General features: G+C 38.9%; 2 non-coding genes across 2 annotated transcripts; one reads left to right on the top strand and one right to left on the bottom strand.

Moving 5' to 3' along the window:
- Positions 1 to 12,936: 12,936 nt before the first annotated feature.
- LOC141624012 (small nucleolar RNA R71) lies at positions 12,937 to 13,043 on the top strand. Its single transcript, XR_012533824.1, has one exon. It is a non-coding gene; the product is annotated as a small nucleolar RNA R71 (small nucleolar RNA).
- Positions 13,044 to 19,046: 6,003 nt separating this feature from the next.
- On the bottom strand, positions 19,047 to 19,153 carry LOC141624011 (small nucleolar RNA R71). Its single transcript, XR_012533823.1, has one exon. It is a non-coding gene; the product is annotated as a small nucleolar RNA R71 (small nucleolar RNA).
- Between the last annotated feature and the right edge of the window lie 432 nt (positions 19,154 to 19,585).

Here is a 19,585-nt window from a genome sequence, read left to right as displayed (position 1 = left end):
GTAATGATCATATGACTTAAATGAGAGTGTTTAAGTCACAACTCAATACAAGGCTTAGAGCCATGATAATCCGAAATAAATTCCGAGTGGAATTGTTGGATATCTAAGAGAGATATCAAAGCTTGATTAGTTGCAAAGTGTTTTGCACTATTCGGATCTTCTCAGGGATTGTGTTTCATTATGATGATATACATATAACGAGTGAATCTAAAACCCACTTCTTCAGTTAGAAGGGATGTATTCAATACATGTCATGAGTTTTGTAGATTCTTGCAATCCTAAAATAATGTGCAACTTAAGAGATTGTCTTAAGTAGGACATCAATGAGTTGGAGTCAACATTTTGATCATGTTATAAAACTTTTCTCGATAGGTTGAGAAGTTGTGTTTATACATGAAGTTTAGTGGGAGTTACGGAAATTTTAATTAGTCTTATATGTGGATGACATATTGATCATTGGGAATGATTTAAGACTTGGAGAAATATAATACAGCTTTAATATCCAGATTTATGGAGATAAATCCACATGATATTAGCGTCAAATAAGAAGTCTTAAGTTGATAAGATTCATGATTAGTTCAATCGAGTTGAACATATTTGATTGATTCCATTTGCTTCCGCTGCCGAATCAATTAAATGGGTAATGATGTATAACACTTCATATACTTTGAGTATGATGAATTGTTTCAAAATCGAATTTAAGTAATAGTTACCAAGTAGCCATATAGATTATTCTTAAGTGCTTGAGGAAGCATTAAGGATGGAAAGTTAAGTGTTTTTGATGCAATTAACTAATGTGGGATTTATCTGTATGCATCCCTTTAATTTAAGGATTATAACGAATTATAGAATGATGAATGCTAGTCATAAAATGAATTACATAAACAAAAACGTAAAGGATTAAAAAATAACCTTCGGTCCTAGCTTTTATGGCCTATGAACAATATCGCAATGATATTCTCCTATCAGTTGCACCCAAGACGATATGAGAAATGCCCTTTGATTTTGCTAGAATCGATCCACAAATTAAATGATTAATTTTAGGTTTTGTGTTTTTCTTTGATGAGATGGAGGCTAGGTTAGAATTAGGTTAAAAGAGTTGTGGAAAAAATAATCTCCTTTCTCCCTCATATAACCGAATGGAGGAGTATATTTAGGAAGATATTTTTTTCTTTCTTTTCCTCTAATTCGGTTTTTGACCGAAATCCTCAACCACCAAAAATTAGAATATAATCTTCTTATTTTTGGTTGTTGTTTTAATTGTATATTATGTGTATTATTTATAAATCGTCGTATATATTGACATGTATTAATAAGTCCACTTATAACAGCTTGCAGTCGATTTATCAATACCAGTCTGTCAACATATGTTATGATAATATTGTATAATATATACATTAACTATAAATATCGCATATTTATAATTTGCTTATTAAATATAACCGTTTATGTTTAATTACGAATTAACATCTTAATTCGTTTAAGCTAACATTATATACAATAATTAAATATAACATATTATATTCAATTTACGAATTGTGATTAATTGTCTCAGCTAATATTATTTAATCGGCATTAAATAATTGTCTCATCAACACATTGACTAACTGTTTAGTCATATTAGGCATCAATGTGATTACATTTCCATAACCACATCCCTCAAACACATCCTTTAGGTGTGACCTTTAGGGACCAGTTGATCACCGCCATCTGTATGATAATAACGTCAAACTTTCTAGCAAGCCAACCGTTATTAGGTAATCGTTAATCAACTGATAAAATACGAAGTATACCCTTGTGAACCTGTAAGAGATTTACAAATATTATCACACTAATTTGTGGAGGACACAAGCTCTAACAAACTCCCACTTGTCCTCACAAGTGTATGTGCGATAACCGATTCTCATATCCTAAAATTTCTCCCACTCAATGTAAAACAATTTGAAAATCCGTATTCACAAAGGTCGTATTTTACAAGTGATCTGTATCAAGAGTGGTTTCCCCGACTAGAGAGTAACTTAACTGATAAACGAATCATCATTTGAGCATGGCCATGCATTTCAGTTACTACTCCTCGAGTAGCCCTGAGAAATAACTATACCTGATAAAGGTTGGATATTTTCCTCAACTCGAATCCTGCAGATGTAATCACAGTATGAAATGACCCAGAAAAAATCTACTTAGCCTCCAATTACGGCAGACCGTGAGAAAGAAACCAAAGTCACCAAAAACGCTTAATCTCAAGAGACGATAGTCAAAAGAATCGACTCTAGGAACACAATGGATGTCCTATCCACGACCTGGCACCGAATGTTTTTAAACATTTAGGACTCCATTACGTTGTCACAAAAATTTGTCCTACGAGGTATCGTTATAATCTCGCATCGTGATCGATCGTCAACCGTTTGACTTATGGCTCGTTGAACCCACCATCAATCGATGGCACAATATAATAGCGAGTTATCGGCTCTTGTAGGCGTTACGGACCAAAACAAATATAATGTAATTGATTCACTTTGTGGCGTTCAAAGTTGTCGATCTACAATCCACATGAAAAACAAAATATTATAAAAACGATGAAGTTATAAATAGTATATGAAAAAGATAATGTATCAAATCCATAATCAACTACTACAACTCAGGAACACATTTAATTCCCATGGAAATAACGTGCCCTTCATGCTTATTATATTTCAATGGCTCAGTAGTAGAATCTGCTACAACTTCCTGTTTGGAACTATTCCAGCTGACCGCAGCACCATTAAGAGTAAGAACGAATCTAGAATGAGATTTCTAATCATCTCGATCCGTTTGGAAGCTAGCATATGCGTAACCGATTGCGCATAGCTTAATATCGCCTCCATAAGTCAATACCCTATCCTTAGTTCTCCGTAGGTACTTGAGGATATTTTTAACAGCTATTCAGTGTGTTTCACCTGGATTCTTTTGGTACCGACTCGTCATACTCAATGCATATGCCACGTCTGGACGTGTGCATATCATGGCATACATGATTGATCCTATTGCAGATGCATAAGGAACACGACTCATGCGCTCAATCCCTTCAGGCGTCGTGGGTGACTGAGACTTACTCAACTGCATCCCAAACGTCATTGGAAGGTTCCCCTTCTTGGAGTTGGTCATGCTGAACTTCTCAAGAATCTTATCCAAATAAGACTCCTGACTAAGTGATAACGTCCGTCGTGATCTATCTCGGTAGATACGGATTCCCAAAATGCGTTTTGTCTCACCCAGATCTTTCATCTGGAAATGGTTCTTCAACCATTCTTTAACCGAAGATAGGAGAGGAATGTCATTCCCAATCAAGAGTATGTCATCGACATTCAATATCAAGAATATAATCTTGCTCCCACTCAACTTGATATATAAGCATGGTTCCTCGACCGATCGAGTGAAACCATACTCTTTTATCACCTGGTCGAAACGATGATTCCAACTCCGAGAAGCTTGCTTAAGTCCATAAATGGAACGCTTAAGCTTGCATACTTTCTTAGGATGTTCAGGATCTATGAAACCTTCGGGTTGCACCATGTACAACTCTTCCTCCAAATAACCGTTTAAGAAGGCGGTTTTCACATCCATTTGCCAAATTTCATAGTCATGAAATGCGGCAATCGCTAAGATTATCCGAATGGAACGTAGCATGACTACAGGTGCAAAAATCTCATCATAATGCAATACGTGCACTTGAGTGAAACCTTTTGCCACTAGTCGTGCCTTATAGGTATCTAGTTGCGCGTCTACAGAACGCTTTATTTTGTAAAGCCATTTGCACTGTAGAGGTTTTACCTTATTAGGTAAATCAACAAGATCATATACGTCATTCTCATACATAGAGTCCATCTCGGATTGCATGGCTTCAAGCCATAGCTTTGAGTCGGAACAGGCCATAGCACCTTTATAGGTAGCGGGTTCATTACTCTCTAGGAGTAAAACGTCATTCTCCTCGACCATACAAATGTATCTGTCCGGAGGATTAGAGAATCTACCCGACCTCCTAGGTTCCTCAGGAATATTAACCGTATCATCAGTTGGAGGAACTACTTCCTCCATCTGTTCCTCGGTTGTTGGTTCTGGAATCTCCGACAACTCGAAGGTTCTATTACTTGTCTTGTTCTCGAGAAATTCTTTCTCTAAGAACGTCGCACTAGCCGCAACAAAAACTCGATGTTCGGTAGGCGAATAGAAGTAATGACCAAATGTTCCTTTTGGATAACCTATAAAGTATGTCTTGACCGATCGCGGGCCGAGCTTATCCTCGTGTCTCCACTTGACATAAGCCTCGCAGCCCCAAACCCGAATAAAGGACAAGTTAAGGACCGTTCCCTTCCACATTTCATATGGAGTCTTGTCGACAGCTGGTCGGACGAAATCTTTTCGGTAACTTGTCGTTAGGAGCACCTAGACCAAAACACAATTTATAGCTTCACAAACAACTCTACAATTAGTAAAGAGGCAAGTAAAGGTCGAATCCCAAGGGACGGGAATTGAGATGAGATTTCTATTGAAACTAGTGGTGTCTTAGGGGTGTCACAATTTGGGTTGATGTAGAAGGTCACTAAACTAAATAGCAATGAAAATAAACAAGCAAGATGAACTAAAAAGGTTGTAAACAATTGATAAAAAGCACTAGGGTGTCATGGGGTCATAGGGGATTCATGGGAATTGATCATACAAACATGTTCTCAAATTATAAGCAAGCAATTATTGTTGTGATGGATTGAGTTGGGTTATATCTTACAATCCTAGGAAAGTTTGGGTCCCGGAGCCGAATCGATTAGATTGTACAACACCTACAAGTCGACTTAGTCTTCCCTACTCAACAACATGCATGGTCTAATGAGACTCGAGTTGGTTTATGTCTTACAAGTCTCATTGAAAAGATAGGTGATGGGTAAAAAATGCAAGGATTCATAGGCTCGCATTTCATCAAACATAACATGTGCATGAGTTGAGATCAAAACAAGCAAGCAAATAAACCATGAAAGCATATTAATTTAAGCATGAATCATTCCCCATGTTGGTTTCCCCTAATTACCCATTAACCCTAGCTAGGTGACTACTCACTCATTATCGTGTTGAACATGCTAGCAAGGTTGTCAATCATACTAACAAAGTGAAACATGATGAATAAATGAAAGTAATTAACAATAATTAAAAAGGGATTAAGAGAATTATACCTACTAATGATTCTAATAATAAAGCAAAGAATAAAAGAAGTACTTGATGCTTGATTGAGAGGTTGTCAATCTCCCAATAATAACCCAAATAATCTTCAATTACCCAAAATAAAGGATGAACAAAAGAGAGATTAAGGAAATAAAACTTGTATTAAAACTTGATTAATTGTTGATTACAAAACTAAAGAGAGATTTGATTGATATTAACTACTCTAAGAATTGATAAGAAGAACATGCTTTTCTAATTAGACTAATGGGGTATTTATAGTGGAAATTAGGTGGATGCATTAGGGTTAACTAAGGGCTTAAATGACGATTAAGTCCCTACTTAAGGAAACGCCGGTATTTTCGGAAGGAAGGGCATCTTTCTTGAAGCTTGAAGAAACGAATTTGTGCTGCCTTGGAATCCGTGCGTCTTAGGCTCGGGACGGCCTGATTCCTGTGTCTCTGCCCGGGCGTCTTCTGGTCGCTGCTGCCCGGGCGTCTTTGGGAGAAGACGCACGGATTGTGAAGGTGGAGGACGGGCGTCTTCTTGGCAATCCGCACGGATTGTCATGCAGCGTGCTTTCTTCTTCTTTTCTTCCCTTTTCTTCATAAAATCCTTGGGGATTTCCTCGGGGATGCAAGGATCTTTCCTCATCATTGCCCAACTACTATAATATGTACAAAGGCCTTCTAATCTTGTCTCTCCTTGATGCTTGGTCATTGAATTCAATCAATTTAGTCTCATTTTGCCATGAAAATGCAAGGTTTGCACTCCTTTCCTACCAAGGACACAAAACCTCAAAGAATATGCAAAACAAAGAACTAAAGACAATAAATGACCCAAATATGCACTAAAAAGCATGGGAACAAGGCTAATTCGGGGACTAAATATGCGCTAATTATGGTCACATCAAATATCCCCAAACCGAACCTTTGCTCGTCCCGAGTAAAGAGGTGACAAAGACTGGGACCATTATTTAAACTAACCTAATAACATAGCCGACATGAGACAATTAGCGGGTCTCACTCCGCCCCTTCAACTTACAACAAGACAACCATGAGGTAGGATGCCTTCTTGCAAGGCAAGGTGGGTCTTGCCAAAATGGCAACACATCCAAACATTAAGCACACAAAATCAAAAAATGGATGCATCTACAAAAAGAATAGCCACTTCCTCATCAAGTGGCGGAGTCAACTAAAAAAGAACAAATTTAAGAGCATATATTCCGTCACAAATACTAGTTCAACAAATCACTAAGGCTAAGAAGATGGCACTAAATCACCTCCAAATGGTGTTAAACTAGACTACTTTCGTCCTCAATTTCCAAATACTTTTGTCAAGAGCGATCGGATGGCGTGGAATGATGATCCCCATGATGCTAGTAGCATATGACATGACAAGTATCGAGTTCTCTACAAAAGTAAAGGTCATGGATCATCCCAAGCTCGACAAAGTGGCTTGACAAAATGGCTTTTTCGGAATGAAATGCTCAAATCGTTGTAAACAAGGGTGGATATGACTAGCATTCAAAAATTGACCTCATTCAACTTTCACATTTCAAAAATTAGAGATGGGGTTTGTCCCTTCCGTGCTAATGTCCTTTGCTTTCGCCAATCGCTTATTAGGCAACCGGTTAACCTCTAGACAATAGCTTTTCGGGGTGATAGTCACTCTGTCTTTGGGCGGTTGAATTCACAACCGTATGGGGGCCCAATTCAATGGATCCCTCTCCAAAGCACATCGAAGTGGTACGCCTCCATCAAAACGACTAAAATTCTCAACATTTCAACATTTCATAACATTTGAGGTTTCCATAGAAATAAAACGTTTCCACATACAAAATCTTTGAAATGAGCACTTCAAACTTATTGATAGAAAGTATTTTTGGGTTGCCATACCACAAAGTCAATCAAGGTCACCTAGACAAGTTAACCAAGTCCACATCGCATCACGGGGTTGGATAGGTGACTCACATGCAAACCCTTGACTAGGCTTTGGGTCATGGGTCGAAAGACACTAGTATGACACAATCTAGGGTGTTTTACATCCATTCTAGTAGGCGAAGTCTTAAGTTGAAAAAGTATTTGTAATGGCTTAGTTGCTCTTGTCAAAGTTCCCGATTAGGCACTTTTCAAAACTTTTCATCTAAATGCAACTATATGCCATGATGCAACTATTATATACATCCTAATGCAAGTGATTCTACCAACTAATATGACATATAAACTAAATGCAAGTCCTAAGTTCACATTGTTATACCGCATCAATCAAAATAAAGCCACATAGTCATTAACATAAAGAGGAAAAAGGAGATTGGAAAGATCATACCATGCGGTCTTCAATATCCTCATGTCTCGGATGTGGCGTAGTCGATCAATGTGAACAAGGATAGAACAAACACAATATATACAATAATATATACATGACTACACTACAAAGGAAATGAACATGTTTTTGGTTTTTCAATTTTCAAATTTTTATGGTTTTTCGAAATTTTTCAATTTTTTTGGATTTTTGAATAAGAGTTAAGTTAGAATTCCCTATCCCTACACTAATATGGGCATTATCCTCAATGGCCAAAATGATGGGAAATTATGCAAACATGATGCATGATTTCTACACTAAATGCAAGCTACACTAATCTACACTACATGATGCATGTTTTTTGTTTACGACGGAGAGGATAATTTAGATTACCTCCCGTTGTGTATGCATGTACTTCCCCAAACCGAGTTAGACATTATTGCTAATGTCCTAAGGTTGGGTGTAGTTCATGCACACACGATGCAGTGCATGAAACTAATTTGTCATTTTGGATTTTCAAAAAGGTGGGAACAATAAAATGAGAACACCTCAATGGGGCCAAGGTGTTAGTCCTCTATGGTGCTAGGACTACTCCAACAATGATCAAGATAAATAAATAAAACAAAGAGAGAAATAGACAAACCTCAAGAGGGTAGGAGCCTCCAAAGCTTGCTAATCTTCCATCATATCATCACTATCATCATCTTCCTCACTAGAAGTGGACTCGTCACCACTTCCCTCTTCACTTTGTTGTTCACCTTGCTCATCATCCTCTTCTCCTTCTTCACTAACTTCTTCATCAATGTTATCATCAACCTCTTCATCACCGACAACCTCATTATCACCCGGAAACTCACCCCTAGATGCACTCGAAAAGAAGACTTCCCTATCCGCCCAACTAGGCAAAGGACATGAAGGGTCAAGTAGTCCTTGCCTAGCTAAGTGAAGGAGGGGTGGATATTGGGCTAAATAAGCATCTTCCCGGTCCTTGAAGGCTTGCTTGTGCATCTCCTGCATAATAAGAGTCATATAATCTTTGTTTGCTTCAACTCCTTCGGGTTTGAACTCTTGGTACTTGAAAGGATAGGGTGGTGTGACAATGGAAGAGGAGGGCATTTCAATTTCACCCTTTTGTTGTCGGATGATATATTCGGCCTCTTTTGAAAGGGGAAGGAGATAGTTGGTCCGGTGGACACTTAACGACAAATCTTCGAAGGCAAAGTAAAAGATCTAGCCTCACTTGTGAGCCATCCATACTTGGTGTCAAGAGGGTTATGAGAGACCCACTTGTACTTGTTTATCATATTATCAATATCAATGAGATGACCACCTCTCTTCGCCACATACTTGCTATCCTTGTTGAAGTTCGGATCAAAGTATTTAGCTAAAATAGTGACTAGACCTCCATTCACAATAACGGTAGTGCCTTACTTCCCACAATCAATGTTTAGCCATCTATCCACCAAAAGCCTTAGAGAGTTGAAAGGCTTGGTGAATTCCCTTCCAATGTTCAAGGCCGACTCAAGAAGAACAAAATAGAGTTTGGTGAAATGGTTGGTGTCTTTTCTTGCAATGATGGTGTTCCCTATGACCTTGTGCCACACTCTAATGCCCGGATGGTGGACTAATAGAGCGCGACTAGCATGAAAGTTCTCAAATTTCCTTCCGGAAATAGCCTCCCAAAGAGGGTCGGGGTCATACTTGCCAACATTTTTGAAATAACTCGGTGAATCGCTAAGACCCAAAGCTTTACCCATTTCCTCAAAGGAGATGCGCCTACTAACATTAGCTAGGCGAAACTCGATGCTTTCCATAGTCTCAACCTTGTTAACTTTCAAAGAACTCAAAAATTCTAAGGTAAGGGAGGGGTATGTCAATTCTTTTGATTCAAACAATTTTTCCAACCCCATGGCTTTAAAGAAGTCTCTAGTTTGCTCAAGGACACCCAACTTATCTAAGGCATCTTCACAAATAAACTTGGTGGATAGAAATGATTTTCTAGCAAACTTGGCAAAAGTGTCCCTATGGGATTTGGAAATGAAAATTACCTCCGGATAATTCGAAAGTTGAGCAATTTCCGGAGTAGTAGATGTTGTTGCTTCCATGGGAGGTTGTTGTTGTTGCATTTCCAAGTTTGGGCTAGCTACCACCATAGCCAATGCTTTCTTTGTTTGAAGACTCTTTTGTCTTGATGAGAGTGCCTTTGCCTTTGGTGCCTTTGCCTTTTTTGCTTTTGTTGCTCCCTTTGTCCTTGCCATTGATGAATAAACCAAGAAAAGAGTGAAAATCTTCAATTTTCTAGTGTACCCAAATCGATTTAAAGATGAAAGGCTTTGCCTTTATGAATTCAAAAATCGACTCAAAGGTTGAAGATTTTGTGCTTGGTTTTGATTTTTGTTGAAAGAGGAGTGATTGATTTGTTGTTAAAAGGATGTTTTGATTTGATTTTGGTGAATGTTGTTGAGGAATCTTGTTTTTGTGATGGAGAGGATGAGGGTTTTGGAGTTATGGGGTTTATGGGTATTGTTTTGAATGAAGGAATGAAGAAATGAATGTGGGAGAGGGTTTATAATAAACCCGGAAAATTTGAAATGCAGGGGGGAGACGGGCGGCTTTCCTTCGGGACGGCCCGATTCTGCCTGTTCTGGGTTGGGAAATTCTCGCCTAAAGACGGGCGGATTCTAGCAAAGACGGGCGGATTTGAAAATTCGGGACGGGCGGATTTGAAAATTCGGGACGGGCGTCTTTCAGAGAAGACGGGCGGATTCCTTTCCAGGAATTTTTCTTGTTTTTCTCAGCCAAAAAGACGGACGTCTTTCAGTGAAGACAGGCGACTTTTTGAAGACGGGCGGATTCTGTGCGGGACGCCCGGATTTGCCAACGGTCCAAAAATTTCAAAAATTCAGCTTATAAAGGACGGGCGTCTTCTGACCAATATGCCCGGATTACCTGAAGACGGGCGGATTCTCCTGAAACCGCTCGGATTCTACCCCTTTACCGGATTGGTTCCATCCGTGTACTTTGCATACCCCTTGTCATTTTTCATTCTTCTTCAAAATCTCGTGTTCTTCATTGTGGGGGCACTACTAAGGCATGAATAGCCTAGGCAATTGCTATCCCCACACTAAGCTAAAGCACTACACATCAAGTGAAATTATTAGTCCCTCCCTCACTTCTCTCAAAAATGATAATTTTCTTGATCAAAGTATAAAAATCCAAAAATGACAAAAAATGCAATACAAGAATTGAAATGCGAGTTAGGGAGTTAGAAATATTTACAAATGGTGGTTTAGGGAGGACTCCACCAAACTCTCATTCTTGATGAGATGTCAAGGGGGCATGTCCAAGGTGTTGTTGATGTTGCTTAACACCTTGAAAAAGTAATCAAAAGCTTGTTCATTGTCATGATAAAGGTCTTCAATAGACCTTTGCCCTTGTTGTCGGTCTTGATCGATGGCATTACCAATGTAGGGATTGAAAATCCCTTCAAATTAAATCGTCCCAAAGACCACAAACTTCATTAAGTTGATCATTAAAAATCTCTTGATTTGATGGAGACGGCTCTCCCATTTTCTTTTCTTGGCCAATGAGGCCATCTTCTTCATTGCTTGACTTTGGTGAGCTTTGCAAGCTCTCTTTGTTACAATTCACTTGCTCTTTGAATGGAGCATCTTCAATTTTCTTCTTCCTTTGGAGTTCCGACTTCTTCCTATCATCCTTCCGGCTATAATGATCGATCATAAAACATGGTTCATGTAAACGGGGAGCTCTCATAATCTTGTCAAGATTAAAAGTTATACTCTCATCTCCCACTTCTAGAGTGAGCTCTCAATGTTTTACATCAATCACCGCACCCGCGGTGTGTAAGAAAGGTCTTCCTAGGATGATTGGAATGTTGGAATCTTCTTCCATGTCAACAATGACAAAGTCCATCGGGATGAAAAACTTCCCAATTAAATGCGGGAACATCTTCCCATATCCCTAATGGTGTCTTCGTCGATCTATCGGCCATTTGGAGTGTAATATTGGTGCATTTAAGCTCCCATCCCCAACCTTTTACTCACCGAGTACGGCATAACACTCACACTAGCCCCTAGATCACATAAGGCTTTGTTGATCGTGGTGTTGCCAATGGTACACGGTATTGAGAAGCTTCCCGGATCCTTTAGTTTTGGAGGTGAACTCCCTTGAAGTATTGCACTACTCACCTTAGTGAAGGCGATAGTCTCAAGCTTCCGGATCGACTTCTTCTTTGTGAGGATGTCTTTCATGTATTTCGCGTAGGCCGTCACGTGATTGATTAATTCCGTGAAAGGAATTGAGACTTCCAAATTCTTCACTATTTCCATAAACTTTCCAAGTTGGTCATCAAATTTGGGCTTGGCTTGGCGACTTGGAAAAGGAAGTCTAATCAGAATGGGCTCCTTCTCCTTGACCTTGTCTTTATTTTTCTTTGAAATTTCTTCTTTTGATGATTCTCCATCCTTGGAGTTTTGCACAATTTCTTCCTTATCACTAGCTTCCACAACTTCATCCTCAACTTGCTTCTTCGGTGCTTCATACCTTGTACCACTTCTCAAGTGAATGGCACTAAGCATTTCATGTCTTGGGGGATTACTTTGAGGTGGTAATTGCCCCTTTTGTCTTTGTGAACTTGAAGATGCTAGTTGAGTCAATTGGGTTTCCAACATTTTGGTGTGAGCTAGGATGTTGTTGATGGTGGTCTCCTTTGCTTGACTATCTTTTTGCATTTGAGTGAAAAATTCTTGTTGATTCTTTTGCATTTGGAGGACCGATTTTTGAACATCAAAACCTTGGTCATTTTGTTGATTGTATGGATTTTGATTTTGGTAACCTTGGTTTTGGTTGTAAAAGGGTCTTTGATTTTGGTTTCTCATGGGAGGTGGGGTGTATGTTGTTTGAGTGTTTTGAACATTTTGGCTTTTGTATGAGAGATTTGGATAGAATTTGGTGTTTCCATTGTAATAGTTAGAATAAGGGGTACCACTCTTGTATGCTTGGAAAGCATTCACTTGTTCATTTGTTCCCCTACATTCACTTTGGTCATGTCCCAAAGTTCCACAATTCTCACATATCCCACTTGGGATTGATGAAGATACCGTCATGGCATTAACATGATGCTTTGGTGATTTTGAGGCTTCTTCAAGTCTAGCCATAGCTTTTTCAAACTTCAAATTGATTGTGTCAATGTGAGCACTAACTTGAGCAACCAATTGAGTGACGGAGTCCACTTCATGCTTTCCTCCTCTAGTAGCCTTGCGAGGTCTACTATATTGTGAGTTATGGACCGCCATTTCCTCAATTTTGTTCCAAGTTTGATTGTCATCAACTTCGGTGAACATTCCATTTGATCCCATGTTGAGAATGTTCCTTGAATCTTCATATAGACCGTTCCAAAACTGTTGTACCAAGAACCACTCGCTAAGTCCATGATGAGGACACGAGCGACAAATTCCTTTGAACCGCTCCCAAGCTTCATACAAAGATTCTTCATCCCTTTGCTTAAAACCCGTAATTTGAGCTCTTAGCATGTTAGTCTTTTCCGGTGGGTAGAATTTTTGTAGAAAGCTAGAGCCAACTTCTTCCAAGAATCAATTAGAGAGTAGACTTATCAAGGCCCTTCAACCATTGCTTCGCGGTGCCAATTAGAGAAAAGGAAATAAGACCCATCGAATTTGGTCTTGAGTTACACCGGTTTGAGAAATCGCATTACAATAGTCACAAAAGTCTCCATATGAGAATGAGGGTCTTCACTAGGCATCCTCCCAAATTGGCTCCTTTCGACTAATTGGATAAATGCGGATTTAGCAATAAAATTTCCGGTCAAATGTTGTGGTGTGGGAGTACCATTGGGTAGGTTCTCCTCGGTGGGTATGGAATGTGATGAAAACTTAGGCATTGTGGGTTGATTTTGTGTTGTATTTTGTGTTGGGTTCTCCTCACCTTCTCTTGCAAAAGGGTTGATGAACTCAATAGTTGGTTGAATATCTACAACCTCACTAATACCTCTCAAATTTCTCCTAGCAAGTCTTCTATTGGTTGTCAAAGTTCTTTCAATTTCACGATCAAAAGGTAACAAATCACCTTGTGACCTTCTAGACATGCAAAATATCAAACAACTCGAAAACAATTAGAACAAACCTTGAGGAGTTTTACTTCCTCAAGGCAAAGAAAGACACAACTAATAACAATATAAGAAAATCTAAATCAAGATAACACCGTCCCCGGCAATGGCGCCATTTTTGGTCGGACTAAATCTTTTCGGTAACTTGTCGTTAGGAGCACCTAGACCAAAACATAATTTATAGCTTCACAAACAACTCTACAATTAGTAAAGAGGCAAGTAAAGGTCGGATCCCAAGGGACGGGAATTGAGATGAGATTTCTATTGATACTAGTGGTGTCTTAGGGGTGTCACAATTTGGGTTGATGTAGAAGGTCACTAAACTAAATAGCAATGAAAATAAACAAGCAAGATGAACTAAAAAGGTTGTAAACAATTGATAAAAAGCACTAGGGTGTCATGGGGTCATAGGGAATTCATGGGAATTGATCATACAAACATGTTCTAAAATTATAAGCAAGCAATTATTGTTGTGATGGATTGAGTTGGGTTATATCTTACAATCCTAGGTAAGTTTGGGTCCCGGAGCCGAATCGATTAGATTGTACAACACCTACAAGTCGACTTAGTCTTCCCTACTCAACAACATGCATGGTCTAATGAGACTCGAGTTGGTTTATGTCTTACAAGTCTCATTGAAAAGATAGGTGATGGGTAAAAAATACAAGGATTCATAGGCTCGCATTTCATCAAACATAACATGTGCATGAGTTGAGATCAAAACAAGCAAGCAAATAAACCATGAAAGCATATTAATTTAAGCATGAATCATTCCCCATGTTGGTTTCCCCTAATTACCAATTAACCCTAGCTAGGTGACTACTCACTCATTATCGTGTTGAACATGCTAGCAAGGTTGTCAATCATACTAACAAAGTGAAACATGATGAATAAATGAAAGTAATTAACAATAATTAAAAAGGGATTAAGAGAATTATACCTACTAATGATTCCAATAATAAAGCAAAGAATAAAAGAAGTACTTGATGCTTGATTGAGAGGTTGTCAATCTCCCAATAATAACCCAAATAATCTTCAATTACCCAAAATAAAGGATGAACAAAAGAGAGATTAAGGAAATAAAACTTGTATTAAAACTTGATTAATTGTTGATTACAAAACTAAAGAGAGATTTGATTGATATTAACTACTCTAAGAATTGATAAGAATAACATGCTCTTCTAATTAAACTAATGGGGTATTTATAATGGAAATTAGGTGGATGCATTAGGGTTAACTAAGGGCTTAAATGACGATTAAGTCCCTACTTAAGGAAACGCCGGTATTTTCGGAACGAAGGGCATCTTTCTTGAAGCTTGAAGAAACGAATTTGTGCTGCCTTGGAATCCGTGCGTCTTAGGCTCGGGACGGCCGGATTCCTGTGTCTCTGCCCGGGCGTCTTTGGGAGAAGATGGGCGTCTTCTGGTGGCTGATGTCCGGGCGTCTTTGGGAGAAGACACACGGATTGTGAAGGTGGAGGAAGGGCGTCTTCTTGGCAATCCGCACGGATTGTCAAGCAGCGTGCTTTCTTCTTCTTTTCTTCCCTTTTCTTCATAAAATCCTTGGGAATTTCCTCGGGGATGCAAGGATCTTTCCTCATCATTGCCCAACTACTATAATATGTACAAAGGCCTTCTAATCTTATCTCTCCTTGATGCTTTGTCATTGAATTCAATCAATTTAGTCTCATTTTGCCATGAAAATGCAAGGTTTGCACTCCTTTCCTACCAAGGACACAAAACCTCAAACAATATGCAAAACAAAGAACTAAAGACAATAAATGACCCAAATATGCACTAAAAAGCATGGGAACAAGGCTAATTCGGGGACTAAATATGCGCTAATTATGGTCACATCAACAGCTTTAGTCGGACTTCGGTTAAGTATAAGAGCAGCTGACAAAAGAGCAAAACCCCATAATAAATCAGGCACTACCGTGTGACTCATCATGGATCGAACCATATTGAGTAAGGTTCGATTTCTCCGTTCGGACACACCATTTAACTGAGGTGTTCCAGGTGGAGTTAACTGCAAAACCATTCCACAGTCTTTAAGGTGTTGATCAAACTCATTTGAAAGATATTCGCCACCCCGATCTGAACGGAGTGCTTTAACCTTTCTACCCAGTTGGTTTTCAACCCTGTTCTGGTATTCCTCGAATTTCTCAAATTCGTAAATTGAAATGATAAATAAAGGATAATAGCTGTATTTTCTTTTTAATGAAATGATTTATGGCAAAGCAGTTTCCATGAATGAAATTTACATCTTAGATCAAACCACGGAAGTATTACACGTGAATAATAAGAAATTAAAGGTTGGTGACAAAGATCAAACCTATCTATGACATTGTCGAATGGGACACATAAATGAGAAACGTGTAAAGAAACCCGTCGATAATGGGACTATTCCCGCATTCGATTTTTCTACATATGGCACGTGTGAATCATGTCTCATTGGCAAAATGACTCGAATTTCCTTCAAAGGTGTTGGAATGCGCGCTAGTGACCTATTAGGACTCATACATACTGATGTTTGTGGACCTATGTCAATTACCGCTAGAGATGGCTATAGATATTTTATCACTTTCACGGACGATTTGAGTAGATACGGATATGTCTACTTAATGAAGCATAAAAGTGAGTCCTTTGAGAAATTCGAGGAATACCAGAACAGGGTTGAAAACCAACTGGGTAGAAAGGTTAAAGCACTCCGTTCAGATCGGGGTGGCGAATATCTTTCAAATGAGTTTGATCAACACCTTAAAGACTGTGGAATGGTTTTGCAGTTAACTCCACCTGGAACACCTCAGTTAAATGGTGTGTCCGAACGGAGAAATCGAACCTTACTCAATATGGTTCGATCCATGATGAGTCACACGGTAGTGCCTGATTTATTATGGGGTTTTGCTCTTTTGTCAGCTGCTCTTATACTTAACCGAAGTCCGACTAAAGCTGTTGATGTGACCATAATTAGCGCATATTTAGTCCCTGAATTAGCCTTGTTCCCATGCTTTTTAGTGCATATTTGGGTCATTTATTGTCTTTAGTTCTTTGTTTTGCATATTCTTTGAGGTTTTGTGTCCTTGGTAGGAAAGGAGTGCAAACCTTGCATTTTCATGGCAAAATGAGACTAAATTGATTGAATTCAATGACCAAGCATCAAGGAGAGACAAGATTAGAAGGCCTTTGTACATATTATAGTAGTTGGGCAATGATGAGGAAAGATCCTTGCATCCCCGAGGAAATTCCCAAGGATTTTATGAAGAAAAGGGAAGAAAAGAAGAAGAAAGCACGCTGCATGACAATCCGTGCGGATTGCCAAGAAGACGCCCTTCCTCCACCTTCACAATCCGTGCGTCTTCTCCCAAAGACGCCCGGGCATCAGCCACCAGAAGACGCCCATCTTCTCCCAAAGACGCCCGGGCAGAGACACAGGAATCCGGCCGTCCCGAGCCTAAGACGCACGGATTCCAAGGCAGCATAAATTCGTTTCTTCAAGCTTCAAGAAAGATGCCCTTCCTTCCGAAAATACCGGCGTTTCCTTAAGTAGGGACTTAATCGTCATTTAAGCCCTTAGTTAACCCTAATGCATCCACCTAATTTCCACTATAAATACCCCATTAGTCTAATTAGAAGAGCATGTTCTTCTTATCAATTCTTAGAGTAGTTAATATCAATCAAATCTCTCTTTAGTTTTGTAATCAGCAATTAATCAAGTTTTAATACAAGTTTTATTTCCTTAATCTCTCTTTTGTTCATCCTTTATTTTGGGTAATTGAAGATTATTTGGGTTATTATTGGGAGATTGACAACCTCTCAATCAAGCATCAAGTACTTCTTTTATTCTTTGCTTTATTATTGGAATCATTAGTAGGTATAATTGTCTTAATCCCTTTTTAATTATTGTTAATTACTTTCATTTATTCATCATGTTTCACTTTGTTAGTATGATTGACAACCTTGCTAGCATGTTCAACACGATAATGAGTGAGTAGTCACCTAGCTAGGGTTAATGGGTAATTAGGGGAAACCAACATGGGGAATGATTCATGCTTAAATTAATATGCTTTCATGGTTTATTTGCTTGCTTGTTTTGATCTCAACTCATGCACATGTTATGTTTGATGAAATGCGAGCCTATGAATCCTTGTATTTTTTACCCATCACCTATCTTTTCAATGAGACTTGTAAGACATAAACCAACTCGAGTCTCATTAGACCATGCATGTTGTTGAGTAGGGAAGACTAAGTCGACTTGTAGGTGTTGTACAATCTAATCGATTCGGCTCCGGGACCCAAACTTTCCTAGGATTGTAAGATATAACTCAACTCAATCCATCACAACAATAATTGCTTGCTTATAATTTGAGAACATGTTTTTATGATCAATTCCCATGAATCCCCTATGACCCCATGACACCCTAGTGCTTTTTATCAATTGTTTACAACCTTTTTAGTTCATCTTGCTTGTTTATTTTCATTGCTATTTAGTTTAGTGATCTTCTACATCAACCCAAATTGTGACACCCCTAAGACACCACTAGTTTCAATAGAAATCTCATCTCAATTCCCGTCCCTTGGGATCCGACCTTTACTTGCCTCTTTACTAATTGTAGAGTTGTTTGTGAAGCTATAAATTGTGTTTTGGTCTAGGTGCTCCTAACGACAAGTTACCGAAAAGATTTAGTCCGACCAAAAATGGCGCCGTTGTCGGGGACGGTGTTATCTTGATTTAGATTTTCTTATATTGTTATTAGTTGTGTCTTTCTTTGCCTTGAGGAAGTAAAACTCCTCAAGGTTTGTTCTAATTGTTTTCGAGTTGTTTGATATTTTGCATGTCTAGAAGATCACAAGGTGATTTGTTACCTTTTGATCGTGAAATGGAAAGAACTTTGACAACCAATAGAAGACTTGCTAGGAGAAATTTGAGAGGTATTAGTGAGGTTGTAGATATTCAACCAACTATTGAGTTCATCAACCCTTTTGCAAGAGAAGGTGAGGAGAACCCAACACAAAATACAACACAAAATCAACCCACAATGCCTAAGTTTTCATCACATTCCATACCCACCGAGGAGAACCTACCCAATGGTACTCCCACACCACAACATTTGACCGGAAATTTTATTGCTAAATCCGCATTTATCCAATTAGTCGAAAGGAGCCAATTTGGGGGGATGCCTAGTGAAGACCCTCATTCTCATATGGAGACCTTTTGTGACTATTGTAATGCGATTTCTCAAACCGGTGTAACTCAAGACCAAATTCGATGGGTCTTATTTCCTTTTTCTCTAATTGGCACCGCGAAGCAATGGTTAAAGGACCTTGATAAGGCTACTCTCGGAATTGATTCTTGGAAGAAGTTGGCTCTAGCTTTCTACAAAAAATTCTACCCACCGGAAAAGACTAACATGCTAAGAGCTCAAATTACGGGTTTTAAGCAAAGGGATGAAGAATCTTTGTATGAAGCTTGGGAGCGGTTCAAAGGAATTTGTCGCTCGTGTCCTCATCATGGACTTAGCGAGTGGTTCTTGGTACAACAGTTTTGGAACGGTCTATATGAAGATTCAAGGAACATTCTCAACATGGGATCAAATGGAATGTTCACCGAAGTTGATGACAATCAAACTTGGAACAAAATTGAGGAAATGGCGGTCCATAACTCACAATATAGTAGACCTCGCAAGGCTACTAGAGGAGGAAAGCATGAAGTGGACTCCGTCACTCAATTGGGTGCTCAACTTAGTGCTCACATTGACACAATCAATTTGAAGTTTGAAAAAGCTATGGCTAGACTTGAAGAAGCCTCAAAATCACCAAAACATCATGTTAATGCCATGACGGTATCTTCATCAATCCCAAGTGGGATATGTGAGAATTGTGGAACTTTGGGACATGACCAAAGTGAATGTAGGGGAACAAATGAACAAGTGAATGCTTTCCAAGCATA

The sequence above is a fragment of the Silene latifolia genome, chromosome X (genome assembly GCF_048544455.1).
Source record: "Silene latifolia isolate original U9 population chromosome X, ASM4854445v1, whole genome shotgun sequence".
In the NCBI taxonomy this organism is placed as follows: Eukaryota; Viridiplantae; Streptophyta; class Magnoliopsida; order Caryophyllales; family Caryophyllaceae; genus Silene; species Silene latifolia.
This window is presented reverse-complemented; position numbering and strand designations above follow the sequence as displayed.